Source organism: Solanum verrucosum, unplaced genomic scaffold, assembly GCF_900185275.1.
Source record: "Solanum verrucosum unplaced genomic scaffold, falcon-dt-bn FXZP01000113.1, whole genome shotgun sequence".
In the NCBI taxonomy this organism is placed as follows: domain Eukaryota; kingdom Viridiplantae; phylum Streptophyta; class Magnoliopsida; order Solanales; family Solanaceae; genus Solanum; species Solanum verrucosum.
In genome coordinates, this window is record NW_026020105.1 from 153,221 (window position 1) to 174,502 (window position 21,282).

At 33.6% G+C, this 21,282-nt stretch overlaps 1 pseudogene; it reads left to right on the forward strand.

The window, feature by feature from the left end:
• The window catches only part of LOC125825154 (uncharacterized), a 56,940-nt pseudogene that overhangs the window by 24,151 nt on the left and 11,507 nt on the right, over positions 1-21,282 (forward strand).

Consider the following 21,282-nt stretch of genomic DNA (forward strand, 5'->3'; position numbering starts at 1 on the left):
TAGGTTATCAGATTAGAATCACTAAAAATAAAAATGACATAGTCAAGAACAATAACAATAAGAAAGAAAAAATTATAAATAAATGAATGAACATGAGACAAAAAATTACGAAAAGTTAAAAGTGAGAATGCTAATACCTAATCTTTCTTTTACCCTAAATCCTTTTCAAACTCATTGTCAACAGATAATAATAATTTTTGATGGTGAAAATAAAATTATATATTATGTGAGAAATCAAAATTATAATATCAAATACAAGTTGAAAAGAAATTTTTACCTCTCGTTTTTTTCTTTTGCTTTATCCAAAAAGTTGATTGCCTTGAGTCTTGACACATTCAGCAAACTAATGGAAGTAGAATAAATGCAAAGAAAAATCACGTCAGAAGATATAAAATATGAAGAGTCGAAAAATTTAAAAAGAAAAAAACAATCAAAAAATTAAAATGATAGAACCAAGACAATAGAAGCACATAAAGACAATAATTTGCAGATCCAAATCTAGATTAGCAAAAATAAATTCAAATACTGACAATAAAAAAAATAATTAAGAAAATAATTTCACATCATCATTGTAAGTTCAATAACAATCCAACAACAAATTGATGATAATGAAAAATAAAGAATGCATACTATTCTCCGAATTTCAAGAAAACTTACATTATAGAGAAGACTCCTTCAATGGGGGATAGTAACACATGTATATGAATATTAAGTGAATTTATGGAATATGAGAAGAAAGAGAAAAGTTTTGTAACTGATTTGAAATTATGGTGTTTAATTAGTAAGAATAAATATGATATAGAATTATGAGAATTTGTGATTTAAGATGTGCATTATGGAGTTTTTAATATAACACATGAATTAGAAAATATGAAAAATCACAAAAATAAGATATGATTTAGAATTATGAGAAAAGATCTAAGATATATATTTTGGAGTTTTTAATATAGCACATAATTTTTTTTTAAAAATGAAAAATCACAAAAATGAAAAAAAAGATAAATGAATTTTTTTTTTATCATAAAAATGTGACATATCACTTTGCCTATATCTAACTTTAATATATATAGAGATATAGATATAGATTTATGTTGTTAATATTTTAATTAAATATTTTTGTGAATATTTTAAATCAAATAAAAAGGAGAAGACAACACACAAATCCTTTTGGGAAAAAAAAATGGATGACAATAAAGGTAAAAGAAAAATTTTAACCAAAAAAAAAAGGAAAGTTATTGAGAAGACATTAATAGTGGAGTAATAGTGAGGAGAGAGAAAGTGTAAATGTAGCTATTTTTCTAAATTAAATGAGAAAAATATTAAAGAATTTGAGAAAAAAGATAAATTGAGATCCTGGCCTGTCACTCCCCGAGCCTACACCCTGAACGTGGCCGGCACTCGAAGACCATTGTTGGCCTCAAGCAAACCCTTGTCCTGGCTTACAACTCAGCGGAAGACTTAACTCATCATATACACATTTAAGAAGTAACTAGAATGTTATAAAGGAACATTCAACTGACCATTAAGGCAAACTCAAGTCTTTAACATATGAAATGAAAAGTAAAGACAACTGAATTAACTAACTGACTGTCTGACTATCTATGAAGCCTCTAAACAACTGAGATGGATGTCGAGACAGGCCCACGACATCCTAATGAACTAATACTAAAATTGAAAGCAATGTAAAGGAGTCCTCTGGAATGCAAAGAGGCTCACCAACAGACTCTGAACTGCTCACTGGATCAACGAATGCGTCGGATGCCGATCCTAGTTACATGTGTCTGCATCATAATACGATGCAGGCCAACTAGCATTAGTACATTGAATGTACGAGTATGCGAGTTGGAATGCTAAAACAACATAGGCTCGAAAGAGGTTATGAAAGAAACACTTACCTTGGCTCTTCTCAACTCCTGAATACTTAAATAAACTTATTTCATTATAAAACAGTTTAAAACAAGCGCAATATAAAGAAAACTGTTGAAAACATGTTGTCAATTCATAATCAATAATATCATAAAAGACAAACCATGCTCCCTCTCAAAGTCAACTTGTGCAATGCATGAATGAAGTTCCATACCCCATTCACACTAAGCAGAACCCCTTGAGAAACCATGCTACTACTGTTGTGGGAGTTTCTCTAACCAACAACCATCACTTAAGAACTATAGTGATGATACAACGCTTTACCTCACGCTGCCGAGGCCCATCCTATACCTTGCCATGATATAGGAAGCTAACTCACTAAGTGGATCCACTAGTCTATGCGAAAAGGATTCATCTAAAAAGTATGACCCTTTTCTACCCATGATGGCTACATGGTTTATGGAGACTTGAGTTAATATGAACTCGCATCCCCATATCGGTACTCAATACTACTCCCAAAAATATACTTAGTTCTTTATGTTTAAAAACATACTTCTTCTGTGATTTGAGATTAGTGCTTAAAAACTTAGCTCAAAGGCTATCTTGGAAATCTCAGTTTCCCTGCTCGCTTCATTTAGAAAGCCATTTCTCTTTTCTAAAAACTAGCCCGAAGGCTCTTTGAAAAATCATAGTTCTTTTCTTGCTCAAATGTGAAAACATTTATAAATTTCTTTGGGACTACTTAGTTCCCTAATAACTTTTGAGAAATGAACTCAACTCTTTACTCTTTACTCTTTATTCTTTACTTTACTTGAAACTTGAGCCTTAAAACGAAGTTAAAACGTTTGTTAAAGACGGTTGAAAACATTAAGAAACTTTTCTTTGACTTGCTTCTTAACTTCTAGACTTGACTCTTAACTTCTTTGACTTTGATCTTAACTTTACTTGAATTGAATTATGGATTCAAGGTTCATGATCTCATGTTTATGGATGATTTCATGATGTTTAGATGTACCTTAGAGTGTTGGATTCAACTAGAAAACGTATGTACATCGATTAGAAACTAGTACGAAAAGATGGGGGAAGAATGGGGTGAACTGGCGTCCTTGGCGCTCTGAGAGGCATGGGGCGCCAGAGCACAAACTTCAGAGGTGAAGTTGTGGCGCTCTGGCTGGCGCGTCGCCCCAGAGGCCAAACTTCAGACTCTGAAGTGGGGCGCTCTGAGAGGCGCGGCGCCCCAACCCCTTGCCCAGCAAACTTCGACTTTTCTCCTTCATTTTTCATCTCTAAACCGTCTAAACTTCTATGGTTCTTTTCCCAAACACTTAGGATCATTAGTACCTCAATACCCAATAGATTCAACTCGAAAAACAACCCGGAAACACGAATCAAATCAACACTAGGCAATCAGCAACTCAACCAACAAGAATTCTACAATTTGTTCTTCAAGAACCTTACTTCTTCAACCTGTAAACAACTCAAAACAATTGGATTGAAACAAGTTGGTGTGTGGGTGAACTAACCCAACACGAAAAGATCTCATATACCTTGTAGGGATCACCCCGACGAATTCCACAAGTTAAACTTCGATGATCTTGGCGATTCTTCTTCTTTTTCCTCTTATTTTCTCTTCTCTCAAAACCCTAACCCTTCTTCCAAAGCGTAATTGATCTAATTCAGCTTAGGCCCCTAATTAATTACAAAAAGAAATGAATTGAAATACAAGGGTAAGGAAAAGACCAAACTACCCTTTAAAAATCCGGATTGGACTTTCCTTATTCTAATAGCCCAACCTCCAAAGGGCATAACTCACTCATACGAACTCGGATTTCCGCAAACTCGGCAGCGTTGGAAAGATACTTTCAAGAGATTTGCAACCATATATTGAAATACACCTAACTCATCCTGATCTGGGAATTATGTCCGTTTGAAATTGACCAAAACTCAACTTTTCCTTGACAAATTTCCAGATTTTTAATTCTTTCCAAAATGATTATTTCCAATTATAAGCTTCTTTCTAGTTATTTCAAATTGTGAGATGTTACATGGCCAAAGAAGCATTTCACATCAGCGATTTCACATCCAGCTTTATATATAATATATAGAAGAGCCAAGTTGAGGACGACCAAGGAAAAATTTGTCATTTCATAGAAATTCTAGAATGTTTGTTTCTATGTTATGGCATAAAAAAAAGTGGTACTCCCTCTGTCCTAATTTATGTGACACATTTCGTTTTTCGAGAGTCAAACAATTTAAGTTTGACCGAGAATTTGCTCATGAAATTTTCAAAATTTTTAAAATGAAATTTATATATTTATAAACTACACAAAAGTACTATAAGTCTCAATAATTGATAATACAAAATATTTAAAAAAATATAGGAAAAATTTACGGTCAAAGATTGACATATTTGAATCTCGATATCCGAAATATGTCACATAAATTAGAACAGAGGGAGTAATAGATTTATAATGATAGTACAACCAAATATATTTTTCTAAATGTCATGTGTATCCTAATGATGTGACATTTAATATGGACTCACATTTTCAATCACATTTTATATTAAGATATTATAATTTATTTTAAGTAATATTCTTCTATATCATAAAGTAAAGAACTTCATACTATGAGGTCACATAAAAATATTCATTTTTTTCATAAAACATCAAATTTGTAAATTTTCATAATAAAATAAATTACATATTACAATAAGTAAATAAATTTATACTGTGAAATTTCTTTACACTATTATGTATATGACATAACTTATTTAAATATATAGTGTGTACTCCATTTTTTCATAAGTAATTTTCAACTATATGTAAATTATATCTTATAATTTTCATGTTGTTTCATTATGACAATTAACATATGACATATGTCTATAAATCAAAATAGTTCTTATCTCCTTAAAATACATTACGTAATTTACTTTTATTTATATATAGTATATTAGGTATGGAATATTATTCCATTTTTTTTAATTGAAAAAATTTAAAATATGTAGAATTTAGGGAAAAAAGTCTGAAATATATTCGAACTTTGACTGAAATTGTTGTTACAATACCGAACTTTGGAAAGGACCTTTTACCCCCCTGCACTATTTAATAGTGTATTTTAAAGGTATATATGTGTCCACGTGGACATCATAAATATTTCATCATTATAAATAATAATGTGTCCATGTGGGCACATATATACCTTTAAAATACACTATTAAATAGTGCAGGGGGTAAAAGGTCCTCCATAAAATTTGGTATCGTAACCGCAACTTCGACCAAAGTTGGAGTGTTTTTCAGACCATTTTCCCTAGAATTTATGTAAAATAAGTTTCAAATGTTTATTATTTTATCATCAGTTGATGTTATTTAATTAAAATGTTTTATAAACAACTTTACTAAGCTACTATAATTTCTATCACGTAAATTTTGTAATGCTTTTTTATTCTCTTCATACATTGTTTCATTATGGATAGTACATTGTTTCAACATGGATGAAAATTCCTTTGAAATTCTCTTTGTTGCTAAATGTTTTATTGATTTTGTCTAAGAAAAGGCCCAAAATAGTCCCTTATTTTGGGGTTAGGACTCTATGTCATCCTTGATTTTTCATATGTAGCAGTAGTAGTGTCTCGTGTTTATAATATTACTGCATTTTTTGTTTCTCCAAGACTTTTGCCTACTTTTAATATTGATTTCGTCCACAATTTTATGTATGTAATATTCAATAGTCTTTTTATATATATATTTTTTTAAAATATCTCCATGTGAGAGAAGATGAGAATAAGAGCACCTTGTTCTATTAAGTAGAAATATTATTGTAGCTAAACTAAGAACACTTTAACTTATGCCGTTGCAAAGGGGTGGACATAAATATCGAAAAATCGGAACACCGAATCGGACCGAATTTTTTCAATTTTCGGTTTCGGTTTTTCGGTTCGGTATCGGTTCACATTTTTTGTTACTTCGGTTTTCGGTAACACAATTTTTGTATTTCGGTTTTTTGGTTTTACCGAAATTTATGCATTACTATTTTAAATATTATTTAATTATTAATATTATATTATATATTTTCTAATTTCTAGTGACTATTGGTCAGCATCCCTTAGTTTTCATTTTTGACTTTGTCTTTTTACTTTTCATTCCAAATTTCAATACCCACCCGCTGCACCTCCTCTTCCAACTCCAAGTTGCAAGCGCAGTGTCCGTTTTAATTTTTTATTTCTCGTTCCAATTTTTTTTGTCTTTTTTACTTTTTCGTTCAAAATCTTAGGCTCCAGCAATTTGCAGCGTCCGTCCGTCGGCCAGTGTTGTCTGCCTGTCAGCAAACGGCGTCCACCTAATGCGATCTAACACTGGCGAACTACAATACTACAACATTAAAAACCGAATTTAATAAGCCGAACCGAACCGAACCGTATTACAAAAAACCGAACCGAACCGAATTAATTTGGTTCGGTGTTCGGTACAACAAAATCAATAACCGAAAACCGAAAAAACCGAAGAAAAAAAATCGAACCGAACCGAACTACCGAATGTCCACCCCTACCGTTGCAAGAAAAGAAAAGTTTGTACTATTGCACGTGAAAATTATGTGATGAACCTCTTGATTTTAGCTGCAATACATTTTCTACTAAACAAAACAAGGTGTTCAACTTCTCACCTTCTCTCACAAAAGTTACTATTCGAAATATATAAAAAGACGAATGAACATTTCATACATAAATTGTGGATAAAATCAATGTTGAAAAATAGACAAAAAATTGGGGAAGGATCAAAAGTGCAGTAATATTGCAAATATGAAGTAGTATTACCGCTCCATATGAAAACTCAAGAAGGACTTTGAGTCCTAACCTAAAGATAAAGGACTGTTTTGTACTATTTCTCGATTTTGTACTAGATAAGATATGAAGTAAATCATAGTCTTCTTTCTCCTCGTTTTTTGTTATTTCCTCCATTTCAATGTTATATTACACCATTTGACTTGACACAGTTTATGAAAGAAATAATTTCAAAAAAAATTGTGGTCTAAATATTATTTGACCATTTGTATGACTATAAATAATTTTGTTAACAATAAAATGAGTATTTTAAAGTTAGATTATTTTCTATTATGAAAATGTGACATTCTATTTGCAACATATAAAAAGAAAATTGTTCCACATTAATTGAGTCTAAAAAAATATTTCTGAAAAAATAATATGGTCCGTTTGATTTTTATCAAAAAGGTGATAAGGACCGCCCTACTTCTTCACTCTTATACATAACAAAAGTTTGATAATATAAATAACTCTTCTACATAATAAAAGCTTGATAATACAAAGAGTTATGAAAAAGGTTATGAAAAAAATACCAATGCTATTATTATTATTTGATTCAATGTATGTGTTATACATAATATTAAAATGAGTATGAGAGATATATTTATAAATTTTAGTTATGGACACTTAAAAAATTTATAAGTTTCAATTAACTTAGTTGAAATAGAAAAAAAATAAATTATTATAAAGTGCAATTCATTCTATATCGTGTTTTAAAATATTCATGATTAACATTTTAAAAAAAAATAAACATATATAATATAATAAAATTACATAAATATACAACTTAAGATAATCTCTATTCCCTCTCAAATATATCTCTATCTCCTTGGATATATCCCTATCCCCCTTGCATCCATCCCTTTCCCCTCTCGGATACATCCCTTCCATTAAATAATGTATCATTTGCAATATATCGGACAACCAATGTATCCGAGAGCAATAAAATTCAGGGAGAAACTTTTGAAATAAGATGTAATTAACCCCCAAATGTAAGGAATTTTTGTAAGTTATACTATAATTTAATATTATAATTTTGGGCCCGTAAACGGGCCTTTGAATATCTAGTTAATATATAGATAGATAGATTGAAAAAGTGAATACAAAAAGTATTGGGGTGGCAGGGTAATTTCTTAAAATAGTAAGATGAAGAAAGTGTGATCCATTAGAATACTTAGGGATAAGGGTTTAAAAAATACCTCAACTTTGGTCGAATTTGCTGTTGCGATACTAAACTTTCATGATGACCTATTACCTTCCTAGATTATTTAATACTGTATTTTAAACATATATATTTGCTTATACTCAGTCTATGTAAGTTGAGTGTGTCACACGCGCATTTTAATACATTAAATTTATTAAATTAGTCATTTCGTTCCCAAATAATTAAATTAATTCATTAAATAAACATATTTGAAAAGTCAAAAAAATAGGAAATGAATTGTCTCTTCACTTCACTTCACTCTTCACTGTCACTTTGAAAAGTCATTTCGTTCCCAGAACTCTCTTTCACTTAGGCCAAAGAAGAACTCAAAGATAGCGTTTGAAATCGTGTTTCAAAGAAGAACTCTTGTTTTAGTTGAAATCGTATTTGAAATCGTGTTTGTTGATAGCGTTTGTTGAAATCGTGGCAGCTATCAGACCAAGAAGTTTTCAAAGGGAGCAACAAACCGTGAAAGCATCGCACTTCCTCAGTCAACTTTAAATCATCTTTATCAAATCCAATTTTACGTCTTCCATGGATAACCCTAACAAAAGAAATTAGAAATCAGAGAAAGAAATTAGAAGCCCTAAATAACAATAGAACAAATAAGATCAAGAAAAAAAATCTGAAATTAAAGAAAATAATTTGCTTAATAGAAAGCTTACCTGGCCCTTCAATTGTGGTCTTTCGGATCTGTTTCAGATCTATATTACAGCGAAAGAGAAGAGTGTAAATTGAATTAGAATTATAGGTACAAAGAAATAGATATAATTTAATCCCTGTATTGATACGTGACATTTAATGATTGGCGTAAAAAAAATTATGTGGTGTCATACGCGCCTATGCGTCGTGTTTTCACGCACTTGACCAGATGGGTAAATATATATGTTTAAAATATGGTATTAAATAGTATAGGGAGGTAATAGGCCCTCATGAAAGTTTAGTATCGCAACAACAAATTCGGCCAAAGTTGAAATATTTTTCAGACTCTTATCCTGAATACTTATAAACAGAAGTTCCCGTCCAAAAGTTGTAAACCGCCATTAACAAACTTTGCAGTTGAGCTTCATCGGTCATTACTTTACACTTGAACAAACATAATTTGCAGTTAAGTTTCATCAGCTTTTCAAAATCCACCATTTAAGATGAGCACTCCAACTAAAGAAGTTTCCATTGATCTAAAATCTGCCATTGAAGAAGTTTCTACTCGTCTAGAAGATCTAAAATCCACCATTGAAGCAGTTTCTACTCATCTAAAACATCTAAAATCCACCACTGAAGAAGTTTCTCTCATCTAAAAGATCTAAAATCATTGAAGAAGTTTGTACTCATCAAAAAGATCTAAAATCTGTCATTGAAGAAGTTTCTACTTATCTAAAATATCTAAAATCTACCACTGAAGAAGTTTCTACTCATCTAAAAGATCTAAAATCTGTCATTGAAGAAGTTTGTACTCATCAAAAAGATCTAAAATCTGTCATTGAAGAAGTTTCTACTTATCTAAAATATCTAAAATCTACCACTGAAGAAGTTTCTACTCATCTAAAAGATCTAAAATCTGTCATTGAAGAAGTTTGTACTCATCAAAAAGATCTAAAATCTGTCATTGAAGAAGTTTCTACTCATCTAAATGAATCCAACCCATCATTGAAGATGAGCACTCCAACTGAAGAGGTTTCTAAGGAGAAAGAAGAAGTCTCCACTGATCTAAAATCCACCATTGAAGAAGTTTCTACTCATCTAAAAAAATCCAACTACAAGGATTGGATTCCAATTGTGACTGAACTGCTGGAATGCCTCTGTGATTTTTGCGACCAACATTTCCCGTCAACTACACAACGAAAAATCTCTGAAATTGAGCATCAAATTGATTTGTGCATCGAAGTCCTTGATTCAATTCCTCAAGGTATGGATTATCCAGAAGAAGAAAAAAACGCATTGAATTTCATTTATCAATAAGTGATTTTAGGTGGTATGAATTCGTGCAGAGAAGAGGAAATTAAATCATGAACATGCAATGTTCGAGTATTTAAAAGGAAGGTTTTATAATTCAATTCCTGATGTTTACCAGAAGGAAGCAGAGCATCATCTCCAGAATGCTGTAAGTGAAAGAAGAATTTACATATTTGGATTTGTATTTGGTTTCTTCTTTTTCTCTCTTGCACGATCTTTTCTGAAATTATTTAACAATACACGTTTCCTACTTTTTTTTGTGTTATTTGTTATTTATTTATTTATTATTATTATTATTTGTTGTTTTGTTAATATTTTTTTTTTCTTCCTTTATCTCAACCCTAAAATTCTCAATTAAATTTTAAATTAAATCTTATTCCCACTCCATCACATTCCTTTTAATTAAAATCAGACTCACACCCAAAACTATTATAAAAACACACGTTCAGAAAAAGAAAAAAAGAGAAAGATACACAGAAGGAACGAGAGAGAAAAAAAACACAGAGAGAAAAAGATAACAAAAGTGAGTTTTTATTTTGAGATTTAAGTCAACGTTCGAGGTTTCACTCAAGATTTCGGATTCAAGGCTCTTTAAAGTTAATATTAGCTATTAACTTTGGAAATCAGTAGATCGTAGCAGTTGTTTTTGTGGTATCAATTTTTGCAGCGAGGTAACTCTAAATTCTCGCATGATTTAAATAGAATCTTTGTACGAAAACTTGATTCCAATAATATGAAGTTCTTTGAATCGCATGTTATTATTATGTAGTATCGATATGTGATGCATGTTGTGATTATTTTTGAGAATTTACGAACGCTTAGAAAAACGGAACCGAAGAAGTTGCTTGAAAAAAAAAACATAAAAATAAATATAAATGATGTACCATACATTTTTTTATTATTATTGTCTTATACTGTTTAGATGCAATTGATATGGAAATTGGTTTCGTGATATTTAATTTTAAATAGTTAGTATTTCTTGGAGCTTAGTTTTCACTTAAGAAATTTTTGTTGAAATTATTTGTAGACTTGTTAGATTAAGATATAAACTAAAGTTTAATTGATTAGTGATTTAGAAAATCTATATGGAATGTGTTTTAGTTTTTTTTTAATATTATTTTGATAAAAAATAGTTTGCCTTTAGAATAAGCATTAAGATGATTATCGCTTTAATTTGAATTATAATTAAGAGGATATATGAATATTATTTAGAGATTTATGGTAAAAAATAAAATAATGAATAATTAGGAAAACTAAATAAAATAAAAATGAGGCGAGAAAGCATAAAAAAAAGAATAAACGTGAATAGAGAAGAATAATAAAAAAAAAAAATAAAGAAAAAAGAGAAAATAAGGCGTAATAGGAAAAAAATTAAACCAAAAAGTTAGAAGAAAAAATAAAGAAACAGAATGTTAAAAAACATATAATAGTAAAAAAGAAAAAGGAAAAGATAAGAAGAAGGAAACAAAATGTAAGAAAAAAAATAAATTTTTAAAAAAAAACAGAAAAAGAAGAAGAAGAAAAGCTACAGAACGTTAAAAATTAAAAAAAATAACGAAGAAAAAGTGTAGCTAAAAAACATAAAAAAAAATCCAAAACATAAAATTTTAATTCCTATTTTAAATCAAAAACAAATAAAATACAATCCTAAATTAACTTAAACTCTATAAATCTCTTTCCCATACAAATTTTAATTCCTAGAAACTAGATACCAATATATATTCTATCCATAATAACATTAAAAATAAATAAAAATGCAAATAGTAGCAGAAAAGTAAAAGAAAAAGGAAAAAGAAAATATGGATGTTTTAAGTTTCAAATTAATGGACACACATCGAAAAAATAAGACTATTTTAAATAGATTTAAAATAAATAAGACAGTTTTTAAATAGGTTTAAAATAAATCAGAGAATGAGGGTAAATAACATTTTAATTATTTAGCTAATAATATAATATCAAAAATTAATTTAAGCCATATGTATAGTCAATAAAGCAACCGTGCTAGAACCACGGGACTCGAGGGGTGCCTAACACCTTTCCCTTGGTTAACATAATTAATTATCCGAATTTTTAGTTCATAGACAAATAAAAATAAAGAGTCAAATTTCCTTTCGATTAGGGGTTTAAATAATAAGATGACTTGAAACACCAAAACTCAATTCTAAGTGACGACTCTGAATAATAAAATAATCTCTTTTCAAAATGTCACTTTAATTGGAGAAACTCTTTTTCTTTCAAAACATACACATAATTTTATGAAAAAATAAGGGGTGTGACAGATGGCGACTCCGCTGGGGACTAACCAGAATTCGAACTTGTAAATATTGACTTGTGTATGACTTTATTTATTTATTTCTTCATTTATGTTTTGGATATTGTATTTGTTGGCTGAATGTGTTAATTGTTTACTTTTTTACTATTTTAATATTATTTGAATTGCATTATAACTGTCTTCTCTCGCGCACCCTTCTGAGTCTTTTATAATACAATTATGCTATCGGTATGTTGCTACTCCCTAACTCGAGTTGTCAGCTCGTTTTACAGCCAATCTAGATACCTCTCTCCATAAGTTCAACCTTAATAGAACTGAAACATTCAGACATGTTATCCTTACTAAGTTCCGCTTTATCTGCATCATGTGCATTTAACTTAGCAAGACTCGGCATGGGGGCCGGATCTGTCTAGGACAGGTACCTTTTCTTGAGACTATCATGTACATTTTTGTGCTATTTGTTGCATCATATAGAAGACTATAATAAATGTTGACCAACTTTAGATAATTGACTAAAAGAAGAAATGTCTATTTTTACCCACCACTACTCATGGTTTGGTGGAACGATATGCATGAGTTTAAGCGAACTAAGATATTCAAACATTTTGGTTTCCTCATAGATATCATGAGATTTAGTCCTGACAGAGATTTGATCAAGACTTTGATCCCGTTTTGGAATTCTACAAGCAATGTGTTTCGCTTTAGTAATTTTGAGTTGATGCCAACATTGGAGGAGTTGGGTGGTTTCACAGAGTTAGCAAGGATCTCCGAAGCAAAACACTCATAGCCCCAAGAAGCGTCAGCGGGAACAAACTTTTAGAACAAATGCACATCATCCATCCTCATAAGGTGTGTTTCGATAATGGATTGATTCCTTGGAATTTCTATACTCAAGATATGAAAAGAAAGAAGGATTTTCAAACTACGGGAAGCAACTTAAAAATTGGCAACACCTCCCTACCTGGGAAAAGCATAGACAAGAAGCATTTATGGTGACATTTTTGGGAACCATGGTTTTTCCAAGGAGAGATAAAAAAAATCAGTATTCGTCTGTAGAGAATAGTCGCTGTTATGATGAAGAAAAAGAAATTCACTATCTTGCCAATGATGTTGGTTGACATTTATCGTGCTTTGACTAAATATAAGGAAGGGGAAGACTATTTTAAAAGTTGTAGCATTCTATTGCAAATGTGATTTTTGGAGCACTTGTATCGCCATCGTTTTGCAACAGATTTCAAATCTGAATGGATGAATTATATTTTGAGCCACCCAGACAGCATAAAGGAATTAGTAGACAAATTGTCAAAAGGTGTCAAAGTGTGGAGACATTATCTTCTTAAATTAACTGCATCTGATATTACATGGAACTATCATTGGTTCCTTGCGAGTGAGGTAATTGTTATGTCTTCCTATCATCCATTCTTTGTTCTGACAGGCCTTCGAAAATTCCAACCATACATACCCCTTCGGGTGCTACGCCAACTAGGACAAAGACAAATCTTACCTAGGTCCGAGGATACACAAAGTTTCGTATGGGAGGTGTCGTCTGAAGATCGAGATCGAGAATCAGAAGCTCAAAGATTTGGGATGGTAGTCGAACTTTAAGCTCGAAAGCTATGGTAGACGATCGTGTTGAAGGAGAAGTAGACCCCTCATACCTCCATTGGTTCTTTGATCAATCCTCCCTCAAAGTAATTGAAGTCAGAATCAAGCAAGCTCGGCTCGAGGTGGATAGTAATTACAGGTCTACTCTGGATATCCTTAGTAATGATCTAAAGAATACTAGAGAAGAGTTAGCTCAACGTGATGCAATATTCAAAGAGAGAGTTAGGTTGAATCAGAAAAGGGCTGAAAAGGAACATCAATCCACCATTCAAACCTTACATGAGGATTTGAGCATTGTCACAGGCATTATGGAGCAACAAGAAGAGAAGTATAAAAAATAAAATACCCTCTTAATACACACAGAGGCTAGACTACAAAATCAGTTAAAAGCTTCGATGGGACGAGAAACAGACATAGCAAAGCGTTTCACATCGTATCAAGCAGAAGACGCGATCGAGAGAAACCAATGGATGGGGGAGCGTGAAGAACTTCATAATCAAATCGAAGAGCTTCAGGCACATGAAGAGGATTTGACCTACACGGTTGGTACTACTCAAGAATGGCTGCAGAATTGTCACGAGAATATGGAGGAGGCCAAAGGACAAGTGCTTCAACTGACAGAGAGCTTGATTGATGTTTATGATGGTTATCTACATCGGAGTGATGAAAGCCTGGGTCGACATACGCGTGCACTGGCCCCACATCTGCCAAAAGCTTTTTTCAAGGTTTACTCTAGCCTAAGGGGCAATTGATGATTGAGAAATATTGGAGAATGATTTTTTTTATTATTATTATTTCTTTTTCATTTTTGTCGAATTTTTTTCAATCTTTAAGTGCTTTGATGTTTTGGTCATTTATTTTAAGAATATTTTGATTTGAATGACGTCTTCATGTTAAGATAAATAAATGTCGTGTTTTTTTTTAATAATTCTTCTTCACGAACTACGTAATGATCTGATTCATGTTCAACATGATACGTAGGCAACCTTCAATAGGTTCGATCAAAATGCGTTCAAAATATTCAGATGAGTAAAGTATGGGACTAAAAGACATAAGCAAGTCGTCCAAAGCCGAAATGAAACATAAAAGTCTTCCAAAACTCATTGTAGAAATAGGAATAATTTAGGTGCATAACATACAACGCGTGATTAATATTGCAAAGTGTTGAATCCTACCACATTTGTTTTTATATATAAGAGAGAAAGAGTTTAAAGGTGGTTGGTTTGTGAAGAGAGCTGACATCTCATCAATATAACACAAGATCAAAAGGAAAAGCAAAAATGACATGCAAAGACGGAACATAGTCGGGAAATGACGAAGTCCAAAATCAAATGGTTGCACAAGAGTCAGTATCTATAGAAGAGGTCAAAATGTTAAGACAACAGATGGCCGAAATGTATGAAGCTTGGATGAATGGGCAGGCTCCCCCATCTTCAATTCGGGAATACCTGAATGTGAATATGCCATTCCCCATTCAAGTCTCAACAAGTGACCCGATTTATCCACTTGGATTTAGACCTTACGTTAACACATCTAATACTGCTGGAACTTCCTCGGTACACCCGTTGAATCCACCCATGATGAACAATCCACTCTTCATGCCAACTGTGCAAACTAATGCAATTCCTCAACCAACACTAGTACAAAAATCTAATAATGATCATATACCCAAAGATCAATACGGCCAAGGTCAGGCCCCTAAATTGATTTTCAAAATTCCTGATTCTTACCACCATACTCATCAATACAGTTCCCCCGTCGAGGTTGAAAAAACCATTAAGGATGAGGAACATGAAGAAATTGCAAGAAAAATGAGAAGTTTGAAGCAAAACATAAGGAATATGCAAGGGCTGGGAGGACACAAAAGTGTCTCGTTCAAGGACTTATGCATGTTTCCAGATGTTTACTTGCCTATAGGGTTCAAAACTCCAAAGTTTGATAAGTATAATGGTCATGGCGACCCAGTGTCTTATTTGAAAAGATTTTGTAATCAGCTAAGGGGAGCCGAAGGAAAAGAAAAATTTCTTATGGCTTACTTTGGAGAAAGTCTAACGGGTGTAGCCTCAGAATGGTTTATCGATCAAGATATTTCTCGATGGCATGTCTGGGATGACATGACACAAGATTTTGTCCAATAATTTCAATACAATATCGATATCGTTTTGGATCGCATTTCCCTAGCTAATATGAAGAAAAAATCATCTGAAAGCTTTAGGGAATATGCCATAAGATGGAGGGAGCAGGCGGCTAGAGTCAAACCGCCGATGAAAGACTATGAATTGATTGATGTTTTTCTCCAGGCACAAGAACTTGACTACTTTCATTACCTTCTCTCTGCAATGGGAAAGCCTTTCGCCGAAGCCATTAAGATCGGAGAAATGGTAGAGAACAACGTAAAATCGGGTAAAATTGTAAGCCAAACAGTCATTAGAGCTACCACACAAGCAATACAAAACGGGTCAGGTAATTTTGTAAATCAAAAAAAGAAGGAGGAAGGGTCCATGATGACGTCTGGATCGAGAGGTGTTCAAATGGGCATGAACCACCCTTATGTTCAAGTCTAACAAGAACAATCTAATTCTCCTCAACATTATTACCCATCCCAATATGCAGTTCTCTACACTCAAGCATATGTCCGACCTCCTCAGCGCCAACAATGACGGGCACTTTTCCCACAAGGTTCTTGCCCCCAATAGCAAAATTTTCAGACACCCCATAATCCACATCCCCGAATGGATTATACAAGAGAACAAGGTCGGAAAGAAAACTTTACCCCAATTGGAGAGTCATATACGAGTTTGTTGCGAAAATTAGTACAATTGAGATTGGTTGAACCTGTCAATCCCTATTTTGTCAATCCGAATGCAAAAGGCTTTGATCCAACTGTTATATGTAAGTATCACGCTAACACTCCAGGTCATAGCACAAAGAATTGTTGGACTCTAAAAAGAGGTATTGAGAAGTTAATTGAGGATAAGGTAATTGAGATACGCAATGAGGAGGCGCCAAATGTCACAAATAACCCACTCCTTGCTCACAATAAAGAGCATGTTGTGGGGATGGTAGACATTTATGAAGATTGTGAGCAAACATGTAGAACAAAAATGGAAAGCAGGGATTCAAAAGAAGAGTCGAGTATGGTTTTAGAACCCATACAAAATGCACCGATAATTGTGAATGGTGCAAGTTCAAATTTTGGAGACTCGAGAAAACTAGTGTTGTATGTCCCTGGAGCTGTAAAAAGAAGAGAAGTACCATTGAATGGACCAAAATTATACATTCCTGGTAAGCTTCGAACATTTGGTCAAAATTAACAAAGTGTGAAAGAGCCAGTTGTGATACAAATTGCAACACAAATTCCGATGACAAACACCAAGACCGTTCCATGGAACTACACCAAAGTCGTTGTTACCCACAAGGGAAAGAAGATTATTGAAGAAACAAATGAAACAAGAGGATTAACTTGTTCTGGGAAGTGTTATGCTCCAGAAGAATTAAGAAGAGACAAAAAAGCCAAAGAAAATCAGTTGCCGGTTAAAAAAACTGTCATTGAGGAGGAGGCTGAAGAGCTCCTGAAAAAGATGAAAGCTCAAGATTATTCTGTTATTGATCAGTTGAGGAAAACACCCGCTAAGATATCCTTGTTGTCATTACTAATACATTCTAAAGAGCATCGTGAAGTTTTGACCAGAATCTTTAATGAGGCACATATCTCAGAAAGTATCACGGTGGGTCACTTGGAAAAGATGGACAACCGAATATTTGAGGTAAATAGAATCACTTTCACTGATGATAAATTGCCTTTGGAAGGATCTGGACATAATAAGGCGCTACATTTAACCGTGAAATGTGAAGAACACTATGTGAAGAGGGTCATGGTCGATGGGGATCGGGTGTAGACATATGCCCTTTTTCTACTCTACAAAGGTTGAAAATCAACACGGATAGAATTCGTACTAACAATGTCTGTGTGCGTGCATTTGATTGCGCAAAATGGGACACTCTTAGTGAAATATACTTAACTGTTACAATTGGACCAGTGGAGTTCAGAATCACTTTCTAAGTAATAGACATAGACACTTCTTACAATCTAATTTTGGGTAGGCCATGGATCCACCTGGCTAGAGTTGTGTCGTCTACTCTGCACCAAGTGGTCAAGTTTGAGCATGATAGGCTGGAAATCATTGTCCATGGTGAAGATGATCTCCCAATCACCCGAGATCCTTCAATACCATGCATTGAGGCCAAAAGAGGTTGTGAATCCCTCAACTATCAGGCTTTTGAGATTATAACAGTCAATCAGTTTTCGGAAGAAAAGCCTATACCACAACCTCATCTATCATCTGCTTCAGTCATGATGGTGTCCCAGATGGTGCAGAACGGCTATGAACCTGGAAAGGGACTAGGGCTGTCTTTGCAAGGAATTGTGGATCCCATCAATCCAATGGGTAATCAAGAGACATTCGGTTTGGGTTTCAATCCAACTAGATTTGATAGAAAATGGGCAAAAGATCGTAAAAGAAATGTTTGGAATTTGTTGAAGCCAATCCCTCATATTGCTCAATCTTTTGTTAAATTTCGAGGTGAACCGAGTCCAGACTTCCCTCTCTAGAATGATGTGGATGAAATGTGTCAAGATATCAAGGAAATGTTTTATGATGTAAACATGACTCAGATGGGTGAAGGCACTAGTCATATGGATGTGCAGTTCGTCGACCCGAATGTCCAGCTCAACAACTGGGAAGCCACTCATCTCCCTACAAGGAAGGAGTCTTGGTAGTGTATTTTGCTGCTTTTAATTTATTTATTTGGATTATTCTCAGGGTTGTAATTCAAACCTTTTAGTTGTCTCACTTTGGTGATAACCCTTCTATCGTTTCCCATTTAACGCAATGAAGTTCTAGTTTCACAATCATATTCAATCATCTTCTCTATTCTTACTCTTTCTAATATATGTCCTCTTATTTTTCATTTCAGTTACGTTAATGTCGACTTTAATAATATGACATGCATGCGGAGTTTACAGTTAGATCCTAAAAAGTTGTCTGATCTCGAAACAATGAATCCAATATTTGACGAATATGATGAAGATGAAGCTTACGAAGAAATAAAAAAAGGATTGGATCAATTTGAAAAAAAGCCTAAACCTAATTTAAGTGAAACTGAGGCGGTTAATTTAGGAACTCCTGAAGAAGTGAGAGAAATAAAGATAAGTATTCATGTTGATCAGAACATTCGAGACGACATAATTCAAGTTTTATTTGAATACAAAGATGTCTTCGCTTGGTCCTACGATGACATGTCGGGTTTAAGTGTTGATTTAGTAGTTCACAAACTTCCAATACATCTCGATTTTCCACATGTCCAGCAAAAGAAGAGAAAGTTTAAGACAGACATGAGCGATAAAATTAAAGAGGAAATCATGAAGCAACCGACTGCAAATGTGATCAGATTTGTCCAATATACTACCTGGTTGGCTAATGTTGTGCCAGTGCCAAAGAAAGATGGAAAGATCAAAGTTTGTGTTGATTACAGAGATATAAACAAAGCAAGTCCAAAGGATAATTTTCCATTACCCAACATTCACATCCTGGTTGATATTTGTGCCAAACACGAGATTCAATCTTTTGTGGACAGTTACACCGAATATCACCAAATTCTCATGGATGAAAAAGATGCAGAAAAAACTGTTTTCACCACCCCATGGGGTACATATTGTTATAGAGTCATGTCATTTGGTCTGAAGAATGCGGGAGCAACCTACATGAGAGTTATGACTACCATATTCCATGACATGATGCATAAAGAAGTTGAGGTATATGTCGATGATGTCATCATTAAATCTAGAACGCAAGCCGACCATGTGCGTGATCTAAGAAAATTCTTCGAAAGATTGAGAAAGTACAACCTTAAGCTTAATCCAGCTAAATGTGCATTTGGAGTTCCATCTGGCAAACTTTTGGGTTTTATAGTTAGTCGAAGAGGCATTGAATTGGACCCTTCTAAGATAAAGTTCATTCGAGAATTGCCACCTCCAAAAACCAAGACTGAAGTCATGAGTTTTCTGGGTAGGTTAAACTATATCAGCAGGTTCATTGCTCAACTCACAGCCACATGTGAGCCAATATTCAAGTTGTTAAAAAAGGACGTTGCTATCAAATGGACAAGTGAGTGTCAGGAGGCTTTTGATAAAATTAAGGAATATCTAGCAAACCCTCCAGTATTGGTCCCACCAGAACCTGGTAGGCCGTTATTTTTATATCTGTCAGTGATGGATAATTCATTTGGTTGCGTTTAAGGACAACATGACATTATGGTAAAAAAAGAACAAGCCATTTATTATTTGAGCAAAAAGTTCACAAGCTATGAGGCAAAGTACACTCTGTTAGAAAAGACTTGTTGTGCTTTGACTTGGGTTGCCCAAAAATTGAAACACTATCTTTTGTCCTACACGACCTATCTTATATCTCTAATAGATCCTTTGAAATATATTTTTCAAAAATCCATGCCAACAGGTAGGTTGGCAAAATGGCAGATTTTGCTTACGAAATTTGATATTGTGTATGTCACTCGCATCGCCATGAAATCACAAGCGTTGGCCGATCATTTGGCAGAGAATCCGGTCGATGATGAATACGAGCCCCTAAGGACATACTTCCCTGATGAAGAGATCAACCCTATTGATGAAGAAATTCCTGATGATAGTCACGTGTGGAAATTATATTTTTATGGGGCTGTCAACAAAAATTGAGTAGGAATTAGGGCAGTTCTTATCTCACCAAGCGAATGTCATTCTCCTGCCATAGCACGACTTCGATTCTTTTCTACCAACAACACAACAGAATACGAAGCTTGCATCATGGGTTTGAATATGGCAATTAATCTGGATGTGCAGGAGTTGGTGGTTTTAGGGGATTTCGATTTGCTCATTCGACAAGCTCGAGGCGAATGGGAGACTCGAGACATTAAACTCATGTCGTACAAACAATGTTTAGAAAACCTCATCAAAGGATTCAAGTCCATTGAATTCAGATACATTCCTAGGTTTCACAATGAGTTAGTTAATGCTTTGGCCACCCTAGCCTCGATGTTTTCATACCCGGGAATACCTATATTGACCCGTTGAAAATCCAAGTCAGGGATCAACATAGTTATTGCAATATAATTTAAGTAGAGCCAAACGGTGAGCCCTGGTATCACAACATTAAACGGTTTCTAAAAGCTAAAGAATATCCAATACATGCTGATAGAGATAAAAAAAAGAACTATTAGGCGACTCGCTAATGAGTTCTTCTTGAGTGGTGATATCATATATAAAAGGACTCCAGATTTGAATCTATTGCGATGTGTGAATATTCAAGAAGCAGAAACAATTATGAATGAGGTGCATTCAGGGGTTTGTGGCCCTCACATGAATGGTTATGTTCTAGCAAAAAAGATTATCCGGGCAGGGTACTATTGGTTGACCATGGAGCGAGATTGCTTCCGATTTGTACGCAGGTGCCATCAGTGCCAGATTCATAGAGACTTGATTCACTCACCTCCTTTAGAGTTTCACCC